The sequence below is a fragment of the Argiope bruennichi genome, chromosome X1, assembly GCF_947563725.1.
Source record: "Argiope bruennichi chromosome X1, qqArgBrue1.1, whole genome shotgun sequence".
Classification (NCBI taxonomy): domain Eukaryota; kingdom Metazoa; phylum Arthropoda; class Arachnida; order Araneae; family Araneidae; genus Argiope; species Argiope bruennichi.
Window position 1 is genome coordinate 62,210,694 of NC_079162.1, and position 21,187 is coordinate 62,231,880.

A 21,187-nucleotide genomic window follows, 5' to 3' on the forward strand; every position below is an offset into this window, starting at 1 on the left:
TTTTCTTCTTTGTATTTATCAAAAGTGCTATCAAATTTATCATGTAGATTTTTAAAATTAACACAAATTATTCACTCCATAATAGAATGAGTAGTGCAAGAATACAATTTATCGGCAAGGCACTGTAGTTAATTTTTTTAAGCTCAGACACGTTATATGAAGGAAATTAATCTTCAACATATATTATTTTTTATTGAGCTTTGTAATGCTAAAATTATGAAAATGGTAGACATTATGGAAAAATAATACCAATCAGACTGCGATGGCAATTTATATATGCACCTTCTAACAACAATTTAATTTTTGATCATTTTTCCACAATGCCATTAGATCAAAAATATAAAGCTGCTCTACAGTTAATACTGATGAATACCATCTTGGATAAGCAATGGGCAATGAACAATTTTATAAAGTACCTTCATTTCTAAATGTGTAATTATTCTTGTAATAACAGTGTTTTGACATACATAAACATGATGAAATTTAAAAAATACTTTTACATTTTTTTTTATTTTATCTGATTTATAATTCATCAAAATAATCACACGTTAATAATCAGTGGCATGATTACAAAATTTCATATTTTGAGAAGGGAAAAATGAAACTATATAAACAATTCTTCATACAAATTTGTGATCAAACTTTACACGTTTAAACCACCAACTTCGAATGATTGAAAAAGTAAATAATATGATGAATAGTGAAAAAGAGGAATTCTGAAAAATCTCAAGAATGCAAACCTCATTTACAAATTTTCAAGCATGCATGAGTTTCTAACTAAAGAAAAATAATATTGAAACAAAAAGAGCAAAAAATTATGAAATCTATTTTCTTAAAGCTTAGCTGCTTTTTATGAAAAATGATTAAGATTTGATAAATGACATTTCTCCCCAACTTAAAAATGCCAAAAATATTTACTAAAGTCTGAATATGAAATAAATATGAAACATTTAAAATACAGTATTATTAAAAAAACAACCAGGGTTCAACCAGATATTTACTTGAAATCAATACTGCCAACAAGAATCACAAAAACTCTACAGCATTAAATATTTAGATTAGTTGTTTAATGTCCCAAACATGTCATCTAGAAATGATATTAAAACAGATCATAGAAGAATTTATTAATAAAAAATATTTATTAAATAATGAAAATATATAATATGTATAGAAAAAAAATTAATTTTTCACAATCATTTTAATAAGTGCATATGTCAGATAATTAAAAAAAAATGCACCAATCTCAACAATCTGAAATCTGACCATACCTTTCTTAATTTTCTCATCATGAATACTTAATTTAAATATACACAAAATTATGAAATACCATACACAGCATCCAAAACTTATTACCCATAAAGAATTTATATACAATATTTAGGCTTTAAAAGAACATGGAAGAATAATATAATTAATGAAAGTTTCTATGTAGCTTGTAATCCTCATTTGCATCTCTATAATGTTGATTCCACAAGGTATTTATTTACTTTGAAAGAATATCATCAAAAAAGTTCAATTTGCACTCAGTGTCTCATCATACAATAAATACCAGAACTTTTTGATCATCATAAAGGGAATCCATTAAAAGTGCAATATTTTTGAACTTCATGAAAATATTTTTAATAGACACTATTATTATTAAACTACAAAAAAAAAATTAAGTATGTGCCAAATAAAAAACAAAAGATATCAGAAATTTCTGAAGATAACTATTTTGATATATTTTAAAATATAATTCACTAATTTCATTCAAAGTGAAATAATTTATTTGTAAAGAAAAAGAAATAATTTATTTGTAGCCTAAAAAATATGGCAGAATGAAGAAAGATATTTAAGAATTAAAACAGCAAGAATGTATATATACTCTTTGGGCTTTTACAAAATATAGAAAAACAGCACATTTAATGCAAGCTACCATCAAGTCTTTCAGGCAAAATTTACTTTATTAATTACCTCTGTTCCAATATTAAGAATACATTAAAAAGTGATTGAGTTACATCCAAAAGCACAATCTGAAATAGAAACATTTTATAATACATTTAGTCTCATAAATATAAAGATTGAAATTATACAGAGAAATATCAAGAGCCTGCTCAGCAGCTATTAAATAAAGGAATATTTTGATACTTCTAGGCACAGTGGAATAAAATTCTGATTGTTACTAAGGTTTTTTCGGGTTAAGAAGACTTTCAATGATGTAATATGGATTTCAAAAATTAGTATTGAGTTATAGAATGTGAGTTAAAATGCAAGAATAAAAAGAGGAGGCATAATGAAAGTCATTCTTCTACATTCAAAAAGTTCCAGAATATTAAAATTGTTTCCCAAATGCAATTAAGACGTATCTGACTGAGAAAGATAATAGTATGATGAATTAACCATTCTAAATTATACATAATTTAGTTCAAATATAGATAGTTTATGCATATACCTTGCAATTCCGGTAGCAGAAAAAACAAAGTCATGAATGCTTCATAACAAAAATACTCCAGTTTACAGGCCCCTCCTGATAACAAATTAACAGTATATTATATATATATATATATATATATATATATATATATATATATATATATATATATATATATATATATATATATATATATATATATTATTCTAGTACTTACTCAATTTATTAATTCCCTTGGTCTAATCTCATAAAACTTTCCCCCACATGAAGAATTTGCCAAAGAGAAAACAATTCTCAACTTCCAAAAATAAATAAATAAATAAATAGTAAAATACCAAGTCTTTCAAGGAAGTGGCAAAAAGGCTTATAATCCTTCTTTACATCTTTATAAGCACAATTCTGCAAAATATTTATTTCCTAGAAAGAAAGAAGAAGGTTATAAGGTTTAAAATTTTTAAAAAAAATCATTTTGTGAAATTAAAAATCCTATTAAAGTTTTTTAAAGCATTAGCAATGGCTTCCTAATGGAAGCATCCCCTCAAAATGAACGCTGAAGCGAACCAATTAAGCAGCAATAGTACATTCTAAATCTCCAGTCAAAATCACCTGCTGTAAATATTTAAAGTGTATTTTAGGATATAAAATTGGTAAAAGCCATTCCATAATAGTAGTATTTTTTAACTATTAGCAGCATTATAAATTATGACGTATTATATAAAAATTTGGAAAAATCAATAATTTGAAAGTAGTTTATATGTTATACAGAGTTATAGATGTGCGTTAACTATATTGTTTCAGGAAAATGCAAAAATGGTATTTAGTGCAATCATTGATGTAGCATTAAACTAGGCATGGTGGTTTGTATGATATAATTTAATAATTATATAAGTAGAAAGATAGGGAGAAACAAATTTTGGATTCAAGACCCTGCTGATATGTTTTTTTAAGGTTTCTTGTTAATGCCTAATGCTATGCATGATTTCAAAGTCCTTAATAAAATAATATAATCGGCAAGATTAAAGACATTAAAAATTTTACGAAATGTAACATAAAAATGAATCCTAAGAATGAATAGAGATTTCTGGGATAAAATTATGTCTTAGGATGTCACGAAAATTTTACTGTAATGCATTATAAATATAAGATCTAGGTCAGTCCATTCTAGTTTGATTTAATACATGTATGCATTAATGTCAATAATAAAATTTAATCTAGAGAGAATTAATTACTTGCATTTTAAATATTTATCTCATGGTTTATTTATAGCCATTCATTATAAAAATAGCTACAGTCTGGTATATTTTGAATGTGCTGAAATCATATTAACTGTTATATAACAAGCAATAAAATATCTGGAGACATTATTTGCTTTCCTACATTTATTTTTAGAAAATCACAGCATAAAATGCTTTGAATAAAGACAAATATAGGTATAAACCACCAGAATAAAAATTAACAATATTCACATACCAAAATCAATAAATAAAGTTGCATCTTATAATAATAATAAATTTTACTGACACTGAATATGAACATTCCTTGAATAGCCAAAGTTAATCACAAGTTGACTAAGTAAGAAGAGAAAGTTTTTGCAAATTATAAAATATACTGCATTTAAAAAATCAGAGGTATGTATTTAAAATTTAAGAAAATTCTAAACTTAAATATTTAATGAGATTTAGTATGCCTCCCTGTGACCAATTTGAAATATATATCATAAACAATATTATAAATAAGGTAACAACCTAAAATAAATGTCTTTTAATGAGTAAATTCAATTACATTTTAAATGGATACCTGAATAGAAAAATATTCAAAAACCATAAAAAAAGTTTATAAAAATTTCACATTTAAACAACTAATATTTTGAAAAATAATTACCAAGTGGGCTAAAAAAGCAACTTATGTAATTCATTTTCTATTAGTTTCAGGCATCTTATTGAACAAAAAAATGAAGAAATTAGAGCATAAAGGAAACACTTTAAATATTATTACAGTATAATAAATTAATCCTTTTGCTTTATATTTCCTAAAAGTTAAATGGTAACTATAGATAGCATTTATTTTAAATTAGAAAGCCATTCATTTAATTTCATTATTATATAACAGGAAATTAGAGTTTCATGTTATAACAATATCAGTCAAGATCAATGACAAAATTACAACAATACTAGCATCAGAAACAATAGCTACTTTTGCAAACAACAAAGAACTAAATAATGGAAAAACATGAAAATATTTCAGAAAGAAATATAACTAATTTATTTTGTAATTATTAAAACCAGAAGTTAATGGAAACCAAAAAAAAAAAAAAAAATACAACATGCATAACATCATTTTAAAAACCTTACTACTGGTAGATTTTTCATTCCGGGGTTATCTTTAGATTTTTGATTTCAGTCTAAAAAAGAATTGAAGAAAATGAAATTTTCTTGCAATGTACTCATGGAAATAAAGTTAATGCGAACAAAATTTTTCTGTATCAGAAATATAGAATTATGAAAATGGTGCATAAAAATGCATTAAAAATTGTTACATTATTCATTATAGAAAATTCTATCAAAAAATTTCAGATACATCATAATATGTTTAATAAAGTTTTAAAATTGTTGAATACAAGCATTGTATGAAGGTGAGAAACAAATATCAGATCAAATAAGAAAAGAAAGCTTATATAAAATATAAAGTATACTGCTTTAAAATAATACACATGAAACCAACAGCAGGAATGAAAATTTCAGCAAATTCAACAGTTTACATTACAATAGTGCCCATCTGTGACCATTATTTAAATACAACGAAATCCTCAGAAATAAAAACAAATAACAGATTATAAGTAAACCCAATTTTCATTTCCCAAGAACTGTTCGGTAGGAAAAGGAGGGGAAAAAATTACAATTCATTAAAAAATTAAAATTTCAGATTCAAGGAATTATGCTCAAAAAGGGGGAGGGTGCTTAAACAGAGGTTAAAGAATAACTACAACATTTCATTTTTTATTTGAACACACTATGATGAAATTAAAACATAAGGAAAGATTTAGAATACTACTATTGCATAGTACTATAACAACTTAGATTAATACAACTCCCTACTTATAGAAAAATTTCAAATAAAAAATTCCACCTACCAATGTAATTTTTAAGAATTTTAAGGAAGACTCATAAAAGCCTATGGAGTAGGTGCCCATAGAGAATATAAGAATAAAATTTTAATTTGAATCTGTACAATGTTAAGGAAAAATCAGGATACAATTCAAGGCTCTATAAAACCAATTTGGAATGGTGCACAATTAAGGCAGATAGAACTAAAATCAATAGAAACTTAAATGAACTTTTAGAGGAATATAAAGACGTTGTGATAAAGCTGTGAAATAAATAATTTTGAAGTACATTCAAATTTAAAGCCCAGTTAAAACAAGCTTTTGTAGAGTCCAAACAGTACACTTTGTTTTAAAATGCAGAGTCGAAAACGAGATTCACAGATTAGAAACAAAAGATAAGTTCAGAACTCTGCATGGCAATCACGAAAGACTCATAAAACAAGTACAAGTAGTACAAGGTGGCTATATAGGTTTATTTGAGAATAATTCAGTAACTTTAAATTGCAATTTAATCGAGCCACAACACACTATGTCAAGAGATTAGAGAGAATTCTTCTTAGTTTAAAAAGAAGGAAACAAATCTCAAAATCAGATTTTCACCATTCAGATTTGCAAAAGAAATTTTGGCTGTCAGGAAGTTCTGACAATAAGTATGCATAATGGATTAAATATTTGTAAGAGATTAATGTATGGTTGAAGCAGAATACTTGTAATTTGTCAGCATTATGCAGATGAATTATTTAATAGTATGGAAGAAGTTAGTGTTTAAGGATGGTGCTAGAATAAACAGAAGTAGCAAGATGTCTCATTTTAAAACTCCAGAAAAAAATTATTTTAGATAAATATAAAGAACAAGGAATAAAACAAAATCCAACACTACAAAGGCAGTATAATCTGTATATCTAAAAAGACTAGCAGTAATCATTTTGATAGCTCTCATTAAATTATCCAAAACCAAACATTTTTCAAGACTAGTTTGCTAAAATATGTTTTTAAATTATATTTAGCTATTAATTTTTAAATTTTTATGGCATTTTTTTCTTTGTTATGCCATTAGAGCTAAGTTATCATGTTTGAGAATATTGATTGAGTGCAGTTCTCCTTTTTCAATCAAAAATAATCTCAGTACTTATTTTCTAAGCTTTGCAGTAAAAATAAAACCTTTAATTTGTAGTGTTTTGGTTAGAAAAAAATGTCAATTGTAATGTTTTGTTCAATAATAAGAAACAGATCTGCCAAATCGCAAACTCATTAATGTACCATGTCTGATTTATCTGGGTCTGTTTGATTTATTTTTTCTGATTACAGAAAGACAATCAACACATATTTTGACTGAACATCAGCTACCATCCAAAATTTAATCGAGAATTCATTAGGGTTTCCCTACATGTATTGTTCACCAATGCTTTAAATGTTTGCTCATCTACAAATTATGCTTTGAACTGCTCTAAAAAAAATTGAATAAGCATGCTCAAAATCTCTAATATTAGTACAAATTGATATGTCTGAAGTACTTTAGATTTTGTTAATTTCAGATCAAACAGTAAATATTTTAAGATTTTTCTCAATCTAATGTGAATAACTATTTCGTGAAAAAAAGTTCAAGTCATGCAACATAAATTTTTTAAAAATACTTTTAGGAAAAAAAGAGCTTTTAATTCATCCCAAAGCTTTATAGCATGCAAGAGTTGACAAGCTTTTGTGTCTGCACAATGTTATATGAAATGCAGAATATTTTCATTGATACAGAGAATTCGTGAACTAGGAAAATTCTAAAAAGTTACATGCCTAAATTCAGATGAATGCAGTTCAGGCATTTCTTTCAACATATTGTATTGTTGTCGCCTTTCTAAGAATATCAGAAGGAAACTGCAGCCTACACTTTCCTATTTTTTGCAGCTTTTTGACCTCACTCGTTTTGGAAGATAGATATTAGTACATTTGGTTTTGAGCTCCTCTTCCCAGTCAGGAATTCATTTTGAGAGAAACCAGATTTTCCATCTGTATAAGAATCGGTTTCAGATAATTTCTATAACAAATATATGTCACTGAACTGGACATTCATGTCTTCTGAGATGGTGAAGCATATGCATGCCTGCAGTTAATAAAGTTCTACTATCCTTTGCTAATGTTTCATTGTTATGTTCCAATGCATGTGTAACATTCAATTAAATGTGTATTAAGTTAACTGTTTTAATTCAAAAACCCAAATGTAAAACATTTCTACTAAGTAATGAAATAGGATTGTAGAAGGCATTATAATTGCATCAAATAAGGAATTTTTCATAAACAATCCTGCACACTTATGGAAAAAGGCTTCACAATGAAATTTAAAACTTTGCAAAGAATAAAATATTTTATGATTTTTTTTTTCTAAGAGAATCCCCGATTTCAAAGTAGAAATTTGTTGCCATTTTTACTAAATTTTCAAAACAGAGTAGATATAAAACTTTAAAACTCTTCATGCAAAAGGAATTTGCATCAATAAGAAGTGTAGTCTGAGAACAGATTCTGTTATTTATGATATTTTATTAAAAATAATTCTACAATACAAAAACTAAATTTTTACATTTCTTTTTAAGATTACAGATCTAAAGAGTGAACCATGTGGCAATATATATGAGTAGAGAATTCTTTCATAGGATGCTAAATTATTTTTACAAAATAAGCACACTTTAAAGATGTTAATGTGCAATAGTTCATACACAGAATTTATTCTACTGAGTACTGACAACAAAACTTGCATAAACTAAAGAGATATGTTTTTTAAAGTAAAATTACAAACACTGTAATCATAATAAATAGGCAGTATAATTATAAGAACTGAGGTGCATAATCTAAACTCTGGTATACAAAACAGGAATTAGAACTCTCTTATATAGTGGAAAAGGCAAAATGATAGTTCTAGGCTAATAATTAAGAATCCTGCTTGAAATGTATATTTATTTAAAAGTCATCACAATAAAATAAATACATACAAATCAATTCAATGGAACATAAAATATACAGATGAATATATCTTAAAATATATTATATGCACTAAAATATGAAAAATCGATGTGATGAAAAAGAGATGAATATATACAAAAAATTGCTTTAATTTTCAAATAATACAAACACACAACATTCAACTCAATTTAGAATTGTTCTTTATAATAAATTACTCACATTTTTTTAAAGAAAAAATATGTTTGAAATTTCTTTTCTGAAAAAAAAAAAATTAAAATTCCTGTATGTAGTAATAGGCATTAAAAAAAAATTGATTTACAAAATTATTTTATTTAGCTTAACTTAAAAAGCTTACTCAAGCAGTTTGAAATTTTTAATATTTGGAAGTAAGAATTTTAATAAACTATTCACTAAAATGCTCAGTATCATCAAACAAGGATGCAATTTTCAAAAATACAAAAGAAATGCTTAAATTTCACATTTTTTATGCCAAGATTAGAAAGATTTAATTGGTTAATATAACAATTAATTTTCTTATCGTTTAAATAGCTCAACTAAGAGCAATGCGATAAATCCTCCCCTCATCCAAGCATGATATACAAGTGGGGAAAGATTTTTTTAAACAAATAATTTTAAACAACAAATAATTTTTGGTGTAATTAAGCTTAAAACAAGTAATTTTATGATGTAATTAAGCAATGGATATACTTTCTGGTGTAGAAAAAAAATATAATATACCTAAAAAAATTTCTAAAATGCTTACCATTTTTGCATATTTCAGCCTCAAATCATGCAGAGAATGCACAATTTCAATATCATTAGGCCTGGAAGGACAGAAAGATGAAGCATTTTATTCTGAAAGTAAATATAAATAAATTAAAGTGCACCCACTTTTTTTTTTGTAGAGAAAAAATATAATTAAGAAAATATTGAATTCTTCCATAAGCTAATTAAAAACTAAACAGTTTCAATCTATTCAATATCATTATCATTTAAACAGTGGAAACATCTAAGTTCATATTTAATTTTTAAAAATAAATTAATCATATTTACAATGCTAAATAACTGTTTTTGTATATGATGCATGTTTATGTGTATCAACTGTAATATAGTGAAGCATTTTTGAAATATATAAAGTCTTCATAACCATTTAGTCATCAAAATATAGACACAATTAGGTTTATGGCACAATAAACACGAGAGTTAATTCATCAAATCTTAAAAACAACAAACAAACAAAAAATATTCAAACAGATTATCACTATAAATATATTTTAAATTGTAATATTATTAACATTTTAAAAATGGAAACTTTTCATTTTATTTTAAAAAAAATAATCAGTTGCAATATCTATAACATTAAATTATTAAATTTTTTAAAATATAAACAAAAAGTCGATTGATAAATATGAGATATCTGGAAATATACTGCATAAATTTTACTGTAAAAGTATATGAATATCATCAGAAGTAGTTATACAAAACTGGGACAAACAAGGAATGAAAATTTTTCACAAATATAAAATGTATTGCAAAAAAAAAAAAAAAAAGCAATTAAGTGACATGCATCAAAAATTTGAGTTTAATAGTTTCAATTACAGAGAAAGATTTTGAATGTCTTACTTCTGACAATTTCAGCATGAGAAAAACAGAAAAATTCAAACAAATTATTACTTGCAGATAAGCCAATCATAGTTTTTAATGAATTGTTGAGTAGCAAAAAACACAATTTATAATAAGGATTATAAAAAAAATTTACTAGCAAAATAAGAATTAAAAAAATATATATATGGGCTAGAATACCAACTTGGGCATTTAATTTCCTATTAATTTCATACATCTAATTCTACACACAATGACAAGACTTCACAACTATTTAGTCCTCAAAATTTGGGAGTTCATGGCGCAATTAACATGGCAGTTAATTCAACAAATCTTAAAAATAACCAACAAGAAAAAATTATTCAAAAAGATTTTCACTATACATATGTTTTAAATTGTAGCATTATTAATGCCTTAAAAATGGAAAGTTTTCATTTTAGTTTTAAAAAATAATCAGTTGCAATATCTATAACATATTTAAAAAAATTCATATAATTTAATTATCACAATTAGAATATCAGGTGCAAACTTAAAATATTAACAAATGTATAGTCAAAGAAACATTTTTGTTCTCAAAAATATCATATCCTAATTTTAAATGGTAAATTTAAGGATTACTAATCCTCCCAACTCAAAATAATAATAATTCATAACAATTATTTTAATATTTAAAGGCAATTAAAATAACAGAAAAAAAAACCCTCTTAAACATCCCAATTTGAATCAGAGATAATATAAAAACTACAGGCTAAATAACTGATTTTACAAGCAGCAGAAAGAAGACATTTTAAAACATAAATAATTTAGAAACAATAGGCAGTGGAATTATTTGGCTGTCATAGATTCCAGAATAAACCAAAAATTAGGATCTCTCAAAAGTTTATCACAGGTAGATATTTTAGTCTCAATGTGGAAAATGACAGTATGCATTCAGTTAAATCTAGAAAAAAAGAAATGAAATTTTGCTACACTAAATGCTCAAAGAAATCTAATGTTGATAATACTGTTCAAAAACAAATTTTGTTGTCAAGGAAGAATTAATTTTTAGGGTGTCTTGAAGCTTTTGATTGTAAAACCAGGGTTAATTTTGTCAAATAAGCACTCAATTTTAAAACATTGATTAGTCTAAATATTCAATGGCATCTGCAGCCATTAATGTATGTTGCTAATTTTTATAGATTGTCCAGTAATATTCATCTTATCCATATATCTAACAATGGGCAGAAAATATTCAAGTTAAATATTAATACTCTTTGGCAAAAATAGAAAAATAAATAAAAGAAGCTTTGCAGTGTGGAATGGAATTTCTGTTAATCATCTCAATTGATGAACTTAGTGTGTGTGTGTGAAAGGCTTTAATCATTACAAAAATGCAAGCAGGAAAGTCTATCAACTAATTTCAGATAAGCTGCAATATGCTTAATAAATTCTACAATGTTCGAAATAGAGAAAAATTCAGTTACTTTTTTACTTTTGAATACAGAACACAATCCATCAAATTTCAGGTGGGAAATTAGTGGCAAGTATCAAAAATTTAAGAAAATTTAACAGTTTCCATTACAACAACAAAGGATTTAGAATAATGTCTCCATTTCAATGCAAATAAACCCTCAGAAACTAAAATGAATGTGAGCTTTTCAGGAAATACAAATATAATAAAAATAAAGAATATAAGAAAAATTATGAATGTCAGCCTTCAAGAATTGCCTTGCAAAAATAAATAAATAAACTTTAAACAGTAAACCTCCAGATTCGAAACTAAATTAATTTTCATTTCTAAAAATAGCAGATTCATATAATCAATTTTAAATTTTATTAACTTTTTCAGTAAGTGAAAAGAAAAATAGTACTCCTTAATAAAACAATTTAAATCAAAGATCATATGAGAAACAAATGAAATCATAACAAATATGAATAAATTTACATATATAATGAGCAAATTTGATTTGCTTTTATTTGCTACTAAAGATTAAAGAAGTTGAACATAAACCAGAAAATACCTATGCTGAAAATAATTTTTGAAAAAAGGATATCAATGGTAAAATTTTTAGTCTTGCATAATATAGATAATTTGCCTTTCTATTCAGTTATCTGGTTGGCCTATAAAAGAAAAATTCAGAATCTTTAGGATCTATATCAGAGATATGAGGGCGATTTTTTAAGTTTGATAAAAACAAAATACTAAGTCTTAGATTTTGAATAAATCAACCAGCTGCGAAGTTGCATTTCACCATTTGGTACTTTTTTAAAAAGTAGTAAGTAGTGGAAAATGATCTACTTTCAGCATTCTTAGCAAGAACTTCTTTGTGTTGCACAGGTCTTCTTTAACAAAAAACATTTTAAACTTATTAGTTATAATGCTTGGTCATAAAATGAATTACTTATATACCCTTGATCACATTTGTTATTGTCATTTTCATTTTTATTTTCTGATTCAATCATATTTGTACAAAAATATAGTTCCTCAAAGATTTTCGCAGTTTCTACACTTTCATTGCAAGATTGTGTAGTTTGTGCGGAACTTTCTTCACCAGTTGAAGCTTAAATTGTAACTTCTGAAGTCGAAGCAATTTCATTGCCAGAATTACTCTATAGACATGAAAACAGGCCTACACATGACTTTTTTAAATTTAACTTTTCTTATTTTTTGAAACCAACACACAGAGGGATACTTCCTTGGCATGGATATAATTAAATCTTATAATATTTATTATCCAAGTAATATATGCAATTTAACTTAGTAGCTGTGGTAAATGACAGAACTTTATATTTATAATATGTTAGACACTGACACTAAACTATAATGTACCTGTAAACTTTGTACAATTCAAAAACTATTGATTGTTCCAGTTAAATTTCTTCCTCTATTGTTTCCATCCCGCTGTTACCATTCAGAACATTATTTTAGTTCTTGATCATGTTGGAACCCTTCAATTTACTGGCCCCAGTGCATAGCATCCGCCACACACCCCAGATTGCCGGCCCTGTGCATAGCAGCCATTCATACCTTGGTTTCCTTTATGATTTCGAAGCAAACCTAATAAAACAAATATATCATTTTCTTAACCTCACAAAAATCAACTTATATATAAATATTTAAAACAGATTTTCATGAAAATACTTTCATTCATGTTTACTTTGTTTCCTTAACTTTTCAGACTTGCTACAACTTTGTGTCTAGAGTGTCCATCCAAACTTATTATGTGTTCATTTTTTTACTAGACAATAATATAAAATTATTGAAATATATTTCTTCTCATACAAAAGAATACATTTTTGTATAAATACTGATAAAAAATGGAAATAACTATTTTCATTGTATTCTTTTAATACATTGTATTATGTAAGTTTATTCTGCCTCTTAAAGTCAAATAACAGAAATTTTTTGAACTAATGAAATATATGTTTTGTTTTTATAAAGCTGCAATACTAAATTTTTTTTAATAATTAGATACAATACACCAATGGAGAAACTAAATTGTCATTGAGATTTTTTTTCCCTGAAAAATTAAGATTTGTTTGTAAATTAAGTTAAAAAAGTATTCATGTTCTTATGCTGTATTAAATAATGATAATAGAAAAGTTGATTGCGATAGATATATAATAGAATGTTATTACTAGTAAAGTTTAATAAATAAAAAAAATATAAAATATTTATTAACTATCATTAAGAGTTCTTTTTATGGATTAGATAAAGCAAAGAAATATATTTACATAAATACTACAAATGACTCGCAACTCTGTCCATTATTTAGTTAAATGTTAAATCCTATATTTTGGTTCATGTATTATAATTAAACTAAATAATCTAGTGAACTTGTAGAACTTCAGCTTTCAAGAATTGAGAACTTAGTGATATCTCAATGATAGTTAGCATTAATTTGGAAAGAAAAATCGAGGTTTCTTACCTTACTGTGGATGGTAGCCAAGTAGTAAACAAAGCGATTAATAGCACACTGTCGTACTAATTGACGTAATGACCTACTACTTATTAAATAGGTTACCCATTTGTTCTTCCCTGTGAGTGTTATGATCCATTGATCTGTAAATGTGAAGCGGTTCTTGTGCATTTATTTACTAGAAGACCTTAAAGATATCGAATGGATGAAACGATCCTTAATCCGAGCCAATGAAATTCCCGCGAAATTGTGTGTCATCATGACGGCAGAAAGAGATAAAAATTCGAGAAAAACAACAGATTTGGCGGTAAAATGAGTATACGGTATTATTGAACTGAACTTAACATCAAATGATAATGGTATTTTATATGAAATTCTGGCCCAACAAAAGAATATGGAATATGGTTTAGATTTGTCAACCAAATCATTGGCATAATTTGAATAACAAATGAGGAAAAACACTTCAGTGAGCTTTTTTAACTAAGCCTATAAACTAACCTAACTCTTTGCTCCCTCATTTTTCTGAAGCATTTTAATCCTGCTGTATTTTTTCTATGTAAGTTGAATTTTCATTTGGAAACGACTTTGTTGATTGACATCCCAAATTTATTGCTTCAAATTTAATTTAGAACAATGATAAAAAATATTTAATTATTATGTCTCTGGGTGAAAAAAATGTGTGTCAGTTTTGTGCTAAGACATTTCAAACAATTAGTAATTGTCAAAGGCATGAGAAAAATTTTCATGGAAAAATATATATGAAACACAAATGTATTGTTTGTGAATTGTCATGCTAAAAAAATACGAACTAGTTGAGCATAATGTTGCAAACCATGCCGAAGCATCTACTCCAATGCCAATTGTTTCTCCACCAGCAAACCATACAGAAGCATTTACCCAGTGCCAATTGTTTCTTCATCAGCAAACCAAGTAGAAGTACCTAAACAAATGCCAGTGCAATTACCACCCATATATCTCTGTCAAATCTGCAAAAAGAGGTTTTTGACAAAGAGTAATCACTAAAAACATGAAAAAAAAATTCACAAATTTTTGTATCATAAATATAAATGTTCAAGTTGTGAATTCACAGAACCTAATCCTTTGCCAGTCCAGTCGGCATCAACATTTTCATGTCCATATTGTGAAGAAATATTTAATGAATTTGTTGCTCTTATAAAGCATAAGAAGATCCATGTTACATCCAGAATTCCAATCCTCTGTTCCATCTGCAGAAAATCTTTTTCCCCCATTCAATGTTGCAGGAGGCATGAGAAAATTTTTCATGCAAATTTCAAAGAAAATTTCCCTGTGGTGAATGCAAAAATGTGTTTTTTATTAAAAGTCAACTATATATGCATATTTTAAAAAAAATCACCCTAATTTATTTAAAACAAATGAAAGCTTAACTTTCAACTCTTAGAGTGATTTCAAACCTGGAAGACAGAAACCGAACTAACGACTTCAACATCTTATATAAGAACCCGAAAGCAGTATTCTTCTCACACTACAATGTATACATGTCATTGTAGTGGAGATTTCAGCTCTAAGAGCAAAGACCTTTGCCATATAAAGTTAGCTGGATCATGTAAAATAAATTCATATTTCCCAGCTTTCATATCTGTAAAAAGTTGTAAAGAGTCAGGCCAGTTGCATGTGAAATATTTTCCTATGTATGTAGGCCACATATTTGAAATAAAACATTTTCGGTTGTGTGAAAGAGAAAAGGAGAAGATAGTTGGTCAATTGATTACAGGAGTCCGAATTTGAAATATTTTAAATAATATTGCAGGCATATCTTCTCCAACTAAGCATTTGGCAGTAACAACTGCTCAGGATATTAGAAACATTGTAAAAAAGTATCAAATAAATGGAGACACCATTAGAAATGAAAATGATGTTCTCTCCGATGAAGGATGGATATATGAAATGTTAGCATTGGATCAGAATCCAATATTAATGTATAAATTACCAGGTGAAGGCAGCTCTGAATTTCCTGATTTAGAAAAAGAGGATTTTATCTTGGGCTTTATGAATGAAGCCCTGGAGGAATTGTTTAAAATATATGGAAATGAAGTGTTGTACATTGACTCTACTCGTGGTACAAATAAATACAATATTCAACTGACCAGTCTGCTAATTAAAGATGATAATTGGGAAGGCTTTCTTGTTGCTTTTTTGTGGAGTAACTGGCAACATGAAACAATTTTTAAATATTTTTTTCAAAAAGTAAAAGCTTGGGTTTTAGACATAAAAGTTAATGCTTTTATGTCTGATGATTATAAAGCCTTCTATAATACTTAGTGTGCTATTTTTAGTAAACTATGGTAGCTTTAGTAAACTTTAGTAACTTCTATGTTTTATGTGACTGGCATGTAAAAAGAGCACTAAAGAAAAGTTTAACATCTGGAGCAACTAAAATAGTAAATGAAAAAAATCCCTGAAATTTTAAATAGATTATATGAGCTGATTAACGAAACTGATGAAGCCACATTCAAAACCTTATTAAATATATTTATATCTAAAATTCTTTCAGATGCCGACACATATAATTTTGGTTATTATTTTATCAAAAATTACTGTAACCAAACAGAGCAGTGGGTAGCTTGTTATCGCATTGATGCCAAAATCAATACCAATATGACTGTAGGAACAGGTTGTGAGTAACGCAACTGATCATCGCAAGTCATTGTGGTTCACACGTAACTAAATATTATAAATAATTGTTAATGTTTTGTATTTGTTTGATTGTTATAATTGTTCATGTTTGTTTTGAAGTAATTGCAGCAAAAATATAGTCCACCTCAGTATTGTTGGCGCTCGACGGTTGAGTCGAAAACATCGAATTAGCAGGAAATGGGGAGGGCCATAAAAGCAAGCCGCAAATCAAGGTTTCCATAGTTGGCGCATTAGCGGGAGGATTTGTCTCAAGCATTCAGTTAATTTTTTTTTCAGCTTCTATGATACGATATTTGTGAAAATAAAAAGTCGTGGCGAATGAAATAATACTACAGTTATATGGCTGAATCAATCATTTATCTTATGATTTAATTAATTAATTATCATATGATTAAGTTAATTCAGCATTACTATAATCAATCAAGATAGCTGGTATTTGCATATGCAGTTTCAGACTTTATATAGATTCCCAGGAACTTAGTGAGAGGAGGGGATGAGGGGTGACACCGCTCCCCCTAGATCTGGCTTGAAATCGGTAATATTTGAAAGGTACTCGAACGTGATATTTTATTCTGCAATATCGATGACAATCTAGATAAATACGATTACATTGTTAAGAGAAAACAGTAAAATACTCGAGTATTCCGTGAAATACTCAACTACTTCCTCCCGAAAAGTAATTCAAGGTTTAAAAAAAAAATGTGTTGCAACTTTATTGAAATAATTTAATCGAAAGAAAAAGCTGTTGCTTCTCAGATTTTTAGAAAAATCTTTATTGCCTTATATAATAAAATTCAATATTATTTAATCAAGTTTTACATTAGCCAGATGAAATTTCATGTTATTACGCATTAGCTTTCAAACCAAATCATTTTTTCAGAGATATTTTTGTCTTAATTCTATCAAAAACAAAGAATTTCTAATTTGAATATTAACAATCTATAATATTTAAGCATCAAAAATATTTAAGCATCATAAGAACCGTCAATAGAGAAAGTTATATATACTGAAAAACCAAGATGCAAATCATGCAAAAAAAAAAAAGAAGCCACAAAGCTGATGAATGTTCAATTTTACGGTGTTCTAGTCGAAACACCGGTCGCTTCTGCAGCTCTTTTGATCCGTTGACAAAGTGGGATACTTAATTCGTTTTAAGAACATTCATTTTCAAAATACCTCAAAACATTCATAATTATTTTTCTTTCTTTGGAAACAATGCGATTCCCAGGCATTATGGCACTGATATTTAGATTAGAAATATAAGAAGTCGGAAAAGCACCAATAAACGCAAGGCACTCGCAAAGCCAATCGTAAACAAATAATGACGCTTCACGAAGGAAACTTCTTTCGCCAACGCATGATTATAGCAACCTTGGCTCGTCTTGTTTCCAACCCGTTTTGAAGTGGACTCATCTGAAGTCGAACGCCAACAATCGTGAGGTGGACTATATTTTATATATTATTTTGTGTTAAATGAAACTATTTTTCTGCTGTTGCATCTGGCAACGAGGATTATGTTGTAAAAAATAAATAGAACGAGTGAGATGCTAGCTGTTACCTGTATTTGACGTAGTCTGTGTTTTGATTTTAATTTCTTTAAAACATTTTCAGTCGTTGGTCGTAATATCCTAAAATAAGAAATTTTTATTTTATGTATCGAGCGTTTACAATCTGCACTTTAAAACGCAGAGTCATACGCCGATATGACTATAGAAAGATGACACAAAGATTTGAAATGCAATAGTGATCTGCAAGGAAAATGTGGGGGACGACTGGACACAGCTTACTTAAAAATTTAAGGTTAAAAGTATTAAATAGATTGACTTCTATTCAAAGAGGAAACTAACTAAAAAAATGTGTGCAAGTAGAAAAACACATAAAATTGCTGATAAGCTGAAAGAACATTTCCAAACATTTGTTCAGTCAGAAAATACTTAGATAATCACATCATCATCTGAAGTGGGAGAAATCTACAAAATTACTGTAAAAAAATCTTGTTGCAAAACATAATTGCAATTTGGCTTGCAATATATACCTGCATAAAATTACATGCACATGCCCAAATTATACTATCAAATGTAACATGTGTAAACATATTCATGCATTTTGCTTAAAAGAAAGGCCTTTTTCCTAATCTACAACAAAATGGGATTACTAATTTTCCCAGTACTAAAAAGGGAATTAAAGAAAAGCAAGTAATCATTAAAAAGAAGCCTCAACATGAAACACTAGAAAATTTAAAATCCAGTGCAACATCTTTAATAATGAGCTTTATAACTGAAATTCTAGAATATTCTGAAGAACAGTGTAAAGAATTCATTAAAGGTTTGTCAATATCAAAACATTAATGTGAAGCCATAAAAGCTTCAGAAAACTCTCAAACATGCCTTCCCTAGGTGGCTTCTACTTCTAGTAGTTAGAAAAAATTACACCCCAAAGAACATTCCCTTGCAAAAAGAAAAACCTGTAAAGAAATTGCAAGCAAACTACAAGCAAGGTGATACGTTAAGTAATATTTTGTTAAAATCTGAGACATATGAGGTAGCAAGAGCTAATACAGCCTCAGATCACGCATATTTTTAAAATTTATAATGACTTGCTTTCCAAGTCAAAAAGAAAAGGGGATTTTTAAATATTACATTAAGGGTTATTATATATTTTTTATTCAAATCTTCACCATTTATTGTGTATACTTGTAGTTTCTAAAACTGCACTGTGAACACTGCTTCAAGATTTCTCAATTTTAATGTACAATATTTCTAGCTTCTGTTCTTTGAACACTGATTCAAGCTTTTGTAATTTAACATGTATATTTCTAGTTTTTGCATGAGAATCTGAATTTAAGGTTGTAAATTTTCAAGTTTGAAGTCAAAGGTTTACTTCATCAATGTGTATATAAATCATTCCACAAGCATTCTTAGTTTTCTGTGTAGTTGCTTTGTATAAAATAGAAAATTTTGATGAAAAAGTTTTCCAACTAAAAGACTTTCTGAGTTGTTTTTCACTAATGCTTGGATGCTAAAGAGTTTTAAACATGTTGAACAAAATAAGAAATTTACAAGCATGTTTAATTTTATTCAATGGCTTAAGAACAAATTAATTTTATTTATTTTTCCAATAAGTGTTATTACAGAAAATTTGTTATGCCTATTGTAAGGCTTCAGAAATAATTTAAAATTGTAGAAAAGAAATATTACAGGTTTTTATCCTTTTAATATTTTGCATTTTGTCGCATTCATAATATTATTAAAATATTTTACTTTTTTCCAGTTTCTTATATTTGTTTTATAATCCCTTTTTCATATCTTATCGTAATGTTAAGTGATATATGTATACAAAAACTGCAGTGCAAACACAGGAGAAGAAAAAATCAGATTTTAAAGTTGTATTCAAGAAGTTGGTAGGATAATACAAAAAGAAAGAGTATTAAAAATTAAAACCTTTTTTTAAAAATAAATAAATTATAACAGCATAGAGAGATAATCTGCCAGATAGTGCCTTCTGAGATGATGAAATAACTGCCCCCCCCCTCCCTGTGAAATTAAGTAACACTTTGAACAAGCAAATCACTTTAAAAATGAAAGAATTTCAAATGTGCAAAATTCTTTTCTTTCAGATGAAGACTTTTTTACTGAATGGAAATTGTTATGATACTTATTACTTTTACAGTACTCTCAAGTTAATCTGTCTTGGAGTATAAAAATTTTTCATTGTTATTGTAATAAAAAGAGTGAATAGTTCTAAATAGTAAAAAATGCACTATTATTAGTTTTTCAATTTATTCTTATCAAATCAATATTTCTCTTTCGTTTTCACTTTGACCTGGTTCCTGAAATGAGATGCTATCTTTTAATTAATAAATTAAATAATTTTAATAAATAAATTCATTTATAATAGTAAAAATTTAAAATTATATATTTGATTTAATAAACCTAAAACTATTTATTATTCTAACAAGCCAATTATAAATGTATTACTTCTGGTTTTGTGCATTCAAACTGAGTATTTTAATCTTATTGTAGCTTCTAATTTTGAGAATAGTTGTCGAATTCTTAATGTAGTATAAAATAAATTCAACATGTTATTTATTTTTAAAAACAACAACAACAAATTTTTTCGTAATGTATATCTAATATTTTTATAATATTCCTATTTTAATATGCTCAAAAGATCATTTTTTTTTCATAAAGGCATTAATAACATGATGTATTACACAAAAATATTGAACAGTATTTGTTTCATTACACTTTCATAATTTTCAGAGACAAAACACTACTTCAGAATGTTTTTGTTGAATTTAATAACATTCACAATTTATATTAATTTAGAAAATATTTAATAAGTATTCTGAATATCTTGATTTTTTTAGCTTCTTCTAATGTTGTAGGATTAAATTTCACAATTTTTGAAAATCATAAATGATTGATATATTTTTATTTGAAGATTTTATTGTTGCACGATATAAATTTTTTAAATTTCAATTTTGCTTCATGTAGCAAAGTAATAGTATTTTTTGTTCAAACAAATAAATATTTGTGCTTTTATGTA

The 21,187-nt window shown here is 27.0% G+C and overlaps 1 long non-coding RNA gene across 4 annotated transcripts; it reads right to left on the reverse strand.

The window, feature by feature from the left end:
• Positions 1-766: 766 nt before the first annotated feature.
• LOC129958309 (uncharacterized) lies at positions 767-16,613 on the reverse strand. Of its 4 annotated transcripts, none has more exons than XR_008783191.1 (7): positions 13,973-16,613; positions 12,874-13,101; positions 9,226-9,317; positions 8,682-8,718; positions 4,762-4,811; positions 2,628-2,827; positions 767-2,506 (listed from the first exon to the last, which is right to left on the reverse strand). It is a non-coding gene; the product is annotated as an uncharacterized LOC129958309 (long non-coding RNA). The 4 variants fall into 4 exon arrangements; XR_008783189.1 differs by lacking the exon at positions 8,682-8,718 and having other exon boundaries at positions 767-2,012; positions 2,432-2,506; positions 13,973-16,612; XR_008783190.1 differs by lacking the exon at positions 8,682-8,718 and having other exon boundaries at positions 767-2,012; positions 13,973-16,610.
• Between the last annotated feature and the right edge of the window lie 4,574 nt (positions 16,614-21,187).